This window comes from Eriocheir sinensis, unplaced genomic scaffold (assembly GCF_024679095.1).
Source record: "Eriocheir sinensis breed Jianghai 21 unplaced genomic scaffold, ASM2467909v1 Scaffold103, whole genome shotgun sequence".
Lineage (NCBI taxonomy): Eukaryota > Metazoa > Arthropoda > Malacostraca > Decapoda > Varunidae > Eriocheir > Eriocheir sinensis.
This window is the reverse complement of record NW_026110330.1, coordinates 623,280-633,850: the sequence shown is the minus strand read 5'-3', so window position 1 is coordinate 633,850 and position 10,571 is coordinate 623,280. Positions and strand designations below refer to the sequence as shown.

Below are 10,571 nucleotides of genomic sequence, written 5' to 3'. Positions count from 1 at the left end.
GTACGGAAGTGGGAAATTTTGTCCTTTCTCCCTTTCCCTCTCTCTCCCTACGGCCCCACCCTCTCTCTCTCTCTCTCTCTCTCTCTCTCTCTCTCTCTCTCTCTCTCTCTCACTCTCCTCTCTCTCCTCTCCTTTAATTTTCTGTTTCTCCCACCCTTTTCCTCATTTCTTCCTCATACTCCTCATTCAGACATGCATTACTTTTTTGTTACATGTTTTTTTCTCCTCTCACTTCACACACTTACACACACACACACACACACACACACACACACACACACACACACATATACAAGCATATATACATAAATACATAAATCGACAAAGAATGATTCAAACCATACAAATGAAGAGTATTCTCTCTCTCTCTCTCTCTCTCTCTCTCTCTCTCTCTCTCTCTCTCTCTCTCTCTCTCTCTCTCTCTCTCTCTCTCTCTCTCTCTCTCTCTCTCTCTCTCTCTCTCTCTCTCTCTCTCTCTCTCTCTCTCTCTCTCTCTCTCTCTCTCTCTCTCTCTCTCTCTCTCTCTCTCTCTCTCTCTCTCTCTCTCTCTCTGTGTCTGTGTGTGTGTGTGTCGTGTTATCATGAGCAATGACCTCTAGTTTACCTGCGGATTAAAGCGTTCAAAGTACCAAGGACCCAGCCTAAAAAAACTGCATCAATCAAAAACACATCAACCACAATTTGTTGTATATATACTCAGTCATTGTCATCATTCCACTAGAACAATATTCAAAGCCCCTATACATCCTCATTATAAATTTATATAAGCACACTATTATGAAGTTTCATTTCACGTTAATCTAACAATAAGACAATAATTGCTGCTTATACTTGGCATCGCCGCAAAAGGGAAAGCCCCGAAAAGGGCAACGCCAGGATGGACTCGATAGATTGTGGATACTATAGTGTGTGATGACCTCCGTACTAGGGCTCAATGCATTCAGGCCAAAAAAACCCTCACACAAACCATTTCATAATACAAAAGCATTTGTGATCAGATTATGTATCATCTATTTTGGGGTTTAAATATCATGGCACAAACTTGGCCCATCGCTGCGCTGCTAACGGTAAAGCCACAAACTTGGCCCGTCGCTGCTGCTGGGTTAATGGAGCAGCCACCTGTGTCTGAGCCAAGATGTCTGGATGTCTCCGCCGCTGCCTCTCCACATGTCTGAGTCTCCTGTACTTCCAGTGTGTTGCCCGCCTGGAGAGACACGTTGATGGAGGTGGCCGTGTGTGTCACCTTGCCTGTATCCTCTGGCGCCCAGGTAAACAATGATAATGATTATGATAATACCAATAATAGTAATGAATATAATAATACCAATAATAGTAATGAATATAACAATACCAATAATAGTAATGAAATGATAGTCGGTCAAATAACGAGATCATTAAATACTGTTGCTCTTGTATAATTTTCATAGTGTGTAATTCTCCGTCACTGTCTCCTGGGTTGTGTCTAAGTCGGTCTTGTTCTTTCAGAGGCGCGTAAGCGGAGAGCATCGGCGCAGCGCGGGAGCAGCACGTCAGGGTGTAGGGTGTTTTTTTAGCTGGTGTAGGGTGTTAGGGTGTTAGGTGTAACAACGGTTGGCTCTTTCACAGAACGGGTGTGACTCCGTTCTGCGTTTGAGTCTTCCACCTTCAGACGGTCTCCCTCCGAGATGTCTGAAGTTTTTTTGTCGGTTTTCTCCGGAGAAGCTCCAACTCTCGGCTTTCTCTTCCGGGGTCAGGCGGTCTGGACTCTGCTTGGCCAGGCGTTAGTCTTTCGCGTTGTCTCCGCCGACGTTTTGCCAGACTCTTCCGTAAGGTTGAGAGCCTGGCTTTTTTATTAGGTGGATCAGGCTGCCTTCTTCCAAGGAGTCTGATGGGAGTGAGTCTTTTTTGGTGTATGTATTTGGGTACTTATTGGTTAATGGAGGGTGGGGTAGAATGGTTGGTGGGCTGGAAGTGGGTTGGGGATGAGTCTCCTGGGATTTGGGTTGTCCGAGCCTTACCGCCTGGTGTGTTGGGTAACCTTCACGCCAGAAGGGGGTGCCAAGACCATATCCATCTCCTGGGCAGGGCGATTCCCTTTCCCATGCTGGCCCTCCTCCTCGTCTCCCCCCAAACCCCGCTGAGTGCTTGTGTGTGTTATTTTATTTAGGATGTCTTTTTTCATGCCTTTTTCCCGTGTGTTTATACCCAATAGCTAGCGTGTGTGTGTGTGTGGCAGTCCGGGCGCGTGCAGGAGACATCACATCACGTCCACAGTATTTGGTTTAGTGTGTGCTGTGTGTGTTTGTGTGTGATGGCAGGCCTGCCGTGTGTTTGACCTTTGCTGTGTGTTGCTGTGTGACTGCTAGGATTTCATTTCTATGTATGTTTTTCCCATAACCCCTTCCTCCCTAGCTCTTTAGCTGTTGTCCCTGCTGGGTGGATGCTGCCGGGTGACCAGCGGTGGCGGTGTGCAACGCGAGCTGCTGAGGTTTGGGGTAGCACTATGCAGGTTATGCAGGTATGTGGGGTGTGTGAGTTTTTTTGTGTGAGTGTCTTTTTTTGTGTGGGGTGTTGGCGGGGACTTAGCTAATCACTGTGTCAGGAAGGCATGGGCGTGGCCGTCTGTCCATCAGGCCGACGGGCAGGTGTGCCACCTGGCAGTCAGGCTAGCAGGTGACAGGCAAGCTATCTGGTGGTCAGGCTGTAAGTCGGGCCATCAGATAGGTAGGCAAACCACCTTGCGGTCGGGTTGTCGGGCGGGCACCCACCCTCGGTCAGGTAGGCAGGCAGCAGCGTCTACGCTGAACCGTGCGGCCACGTACGAACGCACGGAACCGTACGCTACGTTCCGCCGCACTGACGCTCGTCGTACCTCTGCTCGCACGCTTGCGGGCGGGTAGAAGGCGGGGCGGATGGGCGGACGGGCGGGCGTGCGTGGGAACAGGCGGGCGGATGGTGGTCGGGCGGTAGAGAGTCGAACGGCAGCAGACGCGCAGATAGATGTCAGATTCTCCCGTAGGGAGGTCTGGCAAGGTGTTAGTTTAGGCGGCGGAGTTATACGCGGGCCAGTCTGTGTTACAGCTTTGCCGTCAGGGTAGCTCCTTACGAGCTGCCCAAACTGAGACCAGTTTTCCTCACAGGAGGAGGCTGGTGGGGCCTAGGGTGTTAGGGGTACAACGGTTGGCTCTTTCACAGAACGGGTGTTTTCCGTTCTGCGTTTGATCTGCCGCCTTTGGGCGTCTCCCTCTGAGATGTCGGTTAGATTTCTTTTTTTATATGTCCGTGTGTGTAACTGTTGCCTTTTAGCCTGTTGTGTTCCTGAGCAGCAAGAAGAGGCGGCTGTGGTGACCCGCCCGATGCGGAAGGCTTCTGGGCCCTGTCGTGGCGCACCTCTCTGGCTGACTGGTTGACCAGGCTTTGACCAGGTGGCCGGGGAGGCGCATCCTCGCTGGGCGGGGTCTGGGGGCCCTCCGTCTTGGGGAGGTCGCTGCAGCAGGAGGAGGTAACTACTGCTGGTTTTGTAAGGCATTGTGGTTGAGAGCACCTTGCAGCTGTAACGCGAATTTCGTTCCGTAATAAACAATGTACCGCCATGCTGCCTGTCCTTCCTCCCTCCCAGCACTGTGTACGTCTGTGTGTGTGTGTGTGTTGCTTAATTCTCCCTCCCAGCACTGTGTACGTCTGTGTGTGTGTGTGTTGCTTAATTCTCCCTCACTGCACTGTGCGTACGTCTGTGTGTGTGTGTGTGTGTTGCTTAATTCTCCCTCACTGCACTGTGCGTACGTCTGTGTGTGTGTGTTGCTTAATTCTCCCTCACTGCACTGTGCGTACGTCTGTGTGTGTGTGTTGCTCTGTCTCTGTCTCTCTCTCTCAATCTCTCTCTCTGTCTCTGTCTCTCTCTGTCTGTCTCTCTATCTCTCAATCTCTCTCTGTGTCTTTCTCTCTCTCTAGTTAGTAAAGAACGGGCAATGTTTGCCATGGAAGACTCTACAGTATAAGACTCTACAGTATACATTCGAGTCTACAGTGTACATCCCAACCCTCTACGGCTGTTGCTGCTCCACCCGGGCATTACCACATCCACCCGGGTCTACAAGAAACCTCCACGGCCGAGCCTCAACCACAGAACACACCGCTACCGTTGATGAGGTTCCACGCCCCGGACTACCGCCATGTTAGCCTCCATAATAGTCCTCGGCGCACTTGTTCTGAGACGTCCTGGTGAGTGAGTGTCCTAATTGCCTTTACTGATAATGTCGCAGGTACCCAGTGGTTCAGGTGTGGCTTCGGATATTTTTGTTATTGTGTCGTAAATATCCAGTGATTATTTCCGAGTCGCTGAATGTTCATCGCACACAGTTTGTCTTTGAGTAGAAACACTGATTAATATCCATGATCGGTTAGGTTACAAACTCCCTCGATTTCAGACTGGAGAGCTACACAACACTGGTCATCCGCTGAGTGGTTGAATTCCTGGTCTACCGGCCCCTGGAGGAGTGGTCGGTTGCCTGGTCTACTGTGGATATGAGTGGTTGATTCCCTGGTCTACCCCTGGATGACGCGCTGTTCCTATGCAGGGAAGACTCTCCTTTATAAGGTAAGGTTTTAATGGCTGGGTTTACAAGAAGTTTTAATGGCTGGGTTTAAAAGAGGTTTTAATAGCTGGGTTTACAAGAGGTTTTAATGGCTGGGTTTACAAGAGGTTTTAATGGCTGGGTTTACAAGAGGTTTTAATAGCTGGGTTTACAAGAGGTTTTAATAGCTGGGTTTACAAGAGGTTTTAATAGCTGGGTTCAAGAGGTTTTAATAGCTGGGTTTACAAGAGGTTTTAATAGCTGGGTTCAAGAGAGGTTTTAATAGCTGGGTTCAAGCGGTTTTAATAGCTGGGTTCAAGAGGTTTTAATAGCTGGGTTAAAGAGGTTTTAATAGCTGGGTTCAAGAGAGGTTTTAATAGCTGGGTTCAAGAGAGGTTTTACTGGCTGGGTTTACAAGAGGTTTTAATGGCTGGGTTTACAAGATGTTATAATAGCTGGGTTCAAGAGAGGTTTTAATAGCTGGGTTCAAGAGAGGTTTTAATAGCTGGGTTAAAGAGAGGTTTTAATAGCTGGGTTCAAGAGAGGTTTTAATGGCTGGGTTTACAAGAGGTTTTAATGGCTGGGTTTACAAGAGGTTTTAATGGCTGGGTTTACAAGAGGTTTTAATGGCTGGGTTTACAAGAGGTTTTAATAGCTGGGTTCAAGAGAGGTTTTAATAGCTGGGTTCAAGAGAGGTTTTAATAGCTGGGTTCAAGAGAGGTTTTAATAGCTGCATGGGTTTACAAGAGGTTTTAATAGCTGGGTTTACAAGAGAGGTTTTAATAGCTGCATGGGTTTACAAGAGGTTTTAATAGCTGGGTTTACAAGAGGTTTTAATGGTACATATCTACTGAATGTTACTTCCCCCCCTCCCCCAGCACCTGTCAGACCTGGAGACTCCCCCCTGAGCCTGACGGTGGAGCTGTGGGCCCTGCAACAGACCCCCACCCCACACCACTCACAGCAGGGGCAGGGCGTTGAGACTCCCCCCACAGGCTAAGACAGGGAGGGACTTGAAGATCCAGGTTTTTGTCATCTGCACAGGAATTGACACGTGGTATTTGGGACCAGCGAGTAGCGGGCTTTTTTAATAGAGTTTCCTTTTTTGTGTGTGCCCTTGAGCTGTCTCCTTTGTTGTAGAAAAAAATACTTGACAAGGCTTTCATAGGTGTTTGGGGCATTTCCAGGGGTAGTTTAATGACCCTGGTGGTAGTCTGACCCTTCCTCTGTGCAATGAACTTGAAAAAACGCTCAAAAACATGCTTATTAACCCAGTAGCAGCGGGGATCATGTTTCTTAATGGTCCCTCCAAGCGAGAAAAATGAGAAAAAATCACCCCTCACACAAACCATTTCATATATATCAAAGCATTTGCGATCAGATTATGTATCATCTATTTTTTGGGGTTTATATCATGGCACAAATTTGGCCTGTCGCTGCTACACGGTAAAGCCACAAATTTGGCCCGTCGCTGCTACACGGTAAAGCCACAAATTTGGCCCGTCGCTGCTACACGGTAAAGCCACAAATTTGGCCAGTCGCTGCTACACGGTAAAGCCACAAATTTGGCCTGTCGCTGCTACACGGTAAAGCCACAAATTTGGCCCGTCGCTGCTACACGGTAAAGCCACAAATTTGGCCCGTCGCTGCTACACGGTAAAGCCACAAATTTGGCCCGTCACAGCAACACGGTAAAGCCACAAATTTGGCCCGTCGCTGCTACTGGGTTAACCTCATCATCATGTTAAAATCCCTGTATCTTACTGTTATCTTCCTCTCCCTCTATATTATTTGTCAATCTCTCTGTCTCTCTCACAGATGTCTAAGGTTCCGCCCATGCAACTGAAGGGTGCCAATGCCTACACATGCATCGACCACAGGTGTGCGCTGGACGTTGCCTACAATTCATGGTGCAAATGGTATGTTGGAGGAATTCTTTGATGTATTTGAGGGACTGGGATGCCTGCTGGATGGTACGGGTAAATTACTTGGATCACAACTGAGAGAGCCCGGGTTCGATTCCCAGGCAGAGTGGAAAAATTTGGGCGGCTTTTCCGATACCCTACGCCCCTGTCCACCCAGCAGTGAATGGGTACCAGGTATTAATCGGGGGTTGTGTCCTGTCTCCTGGGGTCTGTTCCCTTCTCCTATAATTCCTTCCCCTTCTGTCTCTCTCTGGCTTATGATCACAGATGTTGCGCTGCCCACTAAACAAAACTTTCCAACAGTTGAATTACAGTTTGATCCAAGTGTTGTCCCTGTGGCTCACCCTCCTAGAGAAATACCTGTTGCTCTGAGAGGTAAACTTAAGAAGGAATAGACCATATGGAAAGGTTAGGTATCATTGTTGAAGAAAATACACCCACAGACTGGCTCAATAGTATGCTTGTAATTGACAAAGATAAAAAAAGCCACAAATTTGGCCCGTCGCTGCTACACGGTTAAAGGTTTTGGGCAACTTAAATTTGATGAGACTTCTAAATGGGTGACCTTTAATACCTGTTTTGGAAGATATAGGCCTACCTTAGACTTACATTTGGGGTAAGCAGCTAGCTCTGAAATATACCAGAGAAGGATGCATGAGGCTTTTGGTGAAGGTGTAGAGATCATGATGGATGACATTTTGGTGCATGGGCGGCGCACAGAAGAGGAACATGACCATAGATTAACCTGGTAGCAGCGACGGGCCAAATTAGTGGCTTTACCGTGTAGCAGCGATGGGCCAGATTTTTGCCACGATATAAACCCCCCAAAATAGATGATGCATAAACTGATCAGACATGCGTTGATATATATTATGAAATGGTTTGCGTGAGTGATGATTTTTTTTCTCATTTTCTCGTTTAGGGGGAGGAGCCTTTAAGAAACATGATCCCCGCAGCTACCGGGTTAAAAATGTCCTAAAGAGATGCTGAGAGACAAATCTGAAGCCGAGCCCAATAAGATCTAGCTGAAAACCAAGCAAATTTAATATATTGTTCATGTTTTGACTGAAAGTGTCATTCATACTGATCAGCAAAACTGTGTCCCTAAAACAAAACTGTGTCAGGTTTTGGGCATGATCAATTATGTGGGTAAATAATTCATACACCACAGACCCGTGTTCTTGACTGTTGTTGAGAAGTCACAGCATGAAGGCTTCCAGGAGCTGCAAGACATCCTTGTGGTCAGGGCGCCTGCTGGTCATTATGATGTAAGTGCTGTACCTGTCTTGCTTTGTGTAGATGCTTCAAGCCTTGCACTATGGGCCTGTATGATGCAAGAAGGTCACCCTGTAGCTATCTCAATTTTGTTCTTGTTCCTTTACTTGTCCTGTTCTTTACATATGCCGATGTGCGAAATCAAATTTATTATTAAAACTGGAAGCTGTTGATGCGTTTATTCTGTCTAAAACAAAACTGTGTCAGAGGTTTTGGGCATGATCAATTATGGGTAAATACAAAATCTTTCCGAGTTCTGCTGGGAAAAACACTGCATGACTGTTGTTGGGAGGTCACAGCATGAAGGCTTCCAGGAGCTGCAAGACATCCCTTTGTGGTCAGGGCGCCTGCTGGTCATTTCTTTTGCACTATGGGCCTGATGCAAGAAGTCACCCTGTACTATCTCAATTTTGTTCTTGTTCCTTTACTTGTCCTGTTCTTTGATGAAATCAAATTTATTATTATTATTATTATTATTATGCAGCGAGGTCATTGACAAAATCTGAAAAAAACTCTGCCCAGATAGAGAAAAAGTTACTTGCTATAGTGTTTGGGGTTGAGAGATTCCATTCACAGCAGTACGGCAAACATAACATTGTTGTAGAGACAGACCACAAGCCCTTGGAAGCTATTCTTAGGATGCCACATAATTGCCTCTACACCTTTGAGACTCTAACGAATGCTGATCCTTTCCCAGGGAGCGTCGGCAGAGATCGAGCTGGCGGAAGGCTGGCGGCCGGGTCAAGCTCACCACTGACATGCGCTCGGCCAATGTTGTTGACCTCGGCTATGACAATCTTACTAAGGTGGTGGTGGAGGTGGGGAACGGCATCTACATTGACGACGGACTCAAGGAGATCGCTGAGACTACTACTATTACTATTGCTATCCTCTATACTGCTATGTGTACTATTAAATCCTCTTTACTGCTACTATGTGTACTATTTAATCCCTTATATAGTACTTCCATGACAGCTGATACTACTTCTACTACTTCTACTACTACTATGACCACTCAATCCCTGGTAAGTACAATGTCATTATCATTATCATTAATTAGGTTAAGGTCCATTTAATTCAATCTTTCTGAGCGGTTGGACACTTTATGGCTCTCCTCCATTCTACTCTGTCTTCCGCCCAATGCTTATACAGTTCTATCAATCCCAAGTCTTCCTGTACACACCTTCTCCATGTTTTTCTAGGTCTACCAACTGGTCTCCTTCCTTCTACCTCCATTCTACTCTGTCTTCTGCCCGATGCTCATCCAATCCCATCAGTGCCAAGTCTTCCTGTACACAACTTCTCCATGTTTTTCTAGGTCTGCCAACTGGTATCCTTCCTTCTACCTCCAGTCTCTCCAACACTCCCAGCACTGTGTCCTCCCCTGCCCTCTTTACATGTCCAAACCATCAGAGTCTTTCCCTTCTGAGCACTGTTTCCAGGTCCTCTACTAAAACTCCCAGCACTGTGTCCTCCCCTGCTCTCTTTACATGTCCAAACCATCGGAGTCTTTCCCTTCTGAGCACTGTTTCCAGGTCCTCTCCAAAACTCCCAGCACTGTGTCCTCCCCTGCTCTCTTTACATGTCCAAACCATCGGAGTCCTTCCCTTCTGAGCACTGTTTCCAGTTCCTCTACTAACACTCCCAGACCTGTCTCCTCCTCCTGCTCTATTTACATGTCATAACCATCTGATTCTTTTCCTTCTGAGCACTGTTTCCAGGTCCTCTACTAAAACTCCCAGCACTGTATCCTCCCCTGCTCTCTTTACATGTCCAAACCATCGGAGTCCTTCCCTTCTGAGCACTGTTTCCAGGTCCTCTACTAAAACTCCCAGCACTGTGTCCTCCCCTGCTCTCTTTACATGTCTCTGCCAAATATTTCCCTCTCCCTGCCTCTGTCCCTGCCAAATCACTCTCTCCCTGCCTGTGTCCCTGCCATATCTCTCCCTCCCTGCCAAATCTAGCCTCTCCTCCTTACCTAACCTACCTGACCCTACCCTAAGCTACCCTAACCTACCTCTCTCTCCACCAGGTTGACAAGCCCGTCCATGGTGAAGAAGCCCTGTCCTACCTGCGCTGAGAGGACCCGTGTGGGCAACGCTACCATGGACGGAGCAGTGGGGGAGGCGGTGGCTGAGTGGATAGCATGATGGCGCCATATTCGGGACAATGTGAGTTTAATCCCTGCCCGGTGCCACCAAGCTGGGATTTTTCAGCCGCCGCCAAGTGGCTTAAAACTACCCACATGCGAGCAAAGTCTGGAAACTTATCTTCGTTACTGGGGCTATTTCCTTGCAAATGGGGACTCTCCTGGGAGAGTACATCACGGCAAAGTCATTTCTGGTCTCGAAATTGCAATACAGCGCCTACCGGTCGAGATAGCCTTGTCTAGTTCTGTCTCTCTCTTATCTCTGTGTGTTATGTAAAGGCTGGCCTCTAACAATACATGCAAAAACATATGTAACTGTACCTAATGGGCTGTTAAGAAATGTTTCAAATGTTTTAAATGTTTCAAATGTTCTGTCTTTACCTCTCAGTTAATTCATTCTTCCTCATATATATATCTTGATTGCCCTCTCATCTTTTTAATTAATCCTCGATCGCTCTCTCTTAATCATCCCAGCCAGCTGTTCCTCATAGGGCCCTCACACACCTGTACACAATTTTCCGTACATACCAAGATCCATTTCTAATAGTCAGCCAACTCTAATATAAATTCTCTCTCCCACGCTCTTTATAATACTTCTGTCTCTCTCATCTCTGTGTGTTGTGTCTTTACCTCACAGTTCATCATTTCTCTGTATCTCATAACTCTTGC

The 10,571-nt window shown here is 47.2% G+C and overlaps 1 long non-coding RNA gene across 1 annotated transcript; it reads left to right on the top strand.

Annotated features, from left to right (window-relative positions):
- Positions 1 to 7,671: 7,671 nt before the first annotated feature.
- Positions 7,672 to 10,492, top strand: LOC126988987 (uncharacterized). Its single transcript, XR_007742726.1, has 3 exons — positions 7,672 to 7,746; positions 8,451 to 9,288; positions 9,568 to 10,492. It is a non-coding gene; the product is annotated as an uncharacterized LOC126988987 (long non-coding RNA).
- Positions 10,493 to 10,571: the final 79 nt, after the last annotated feature.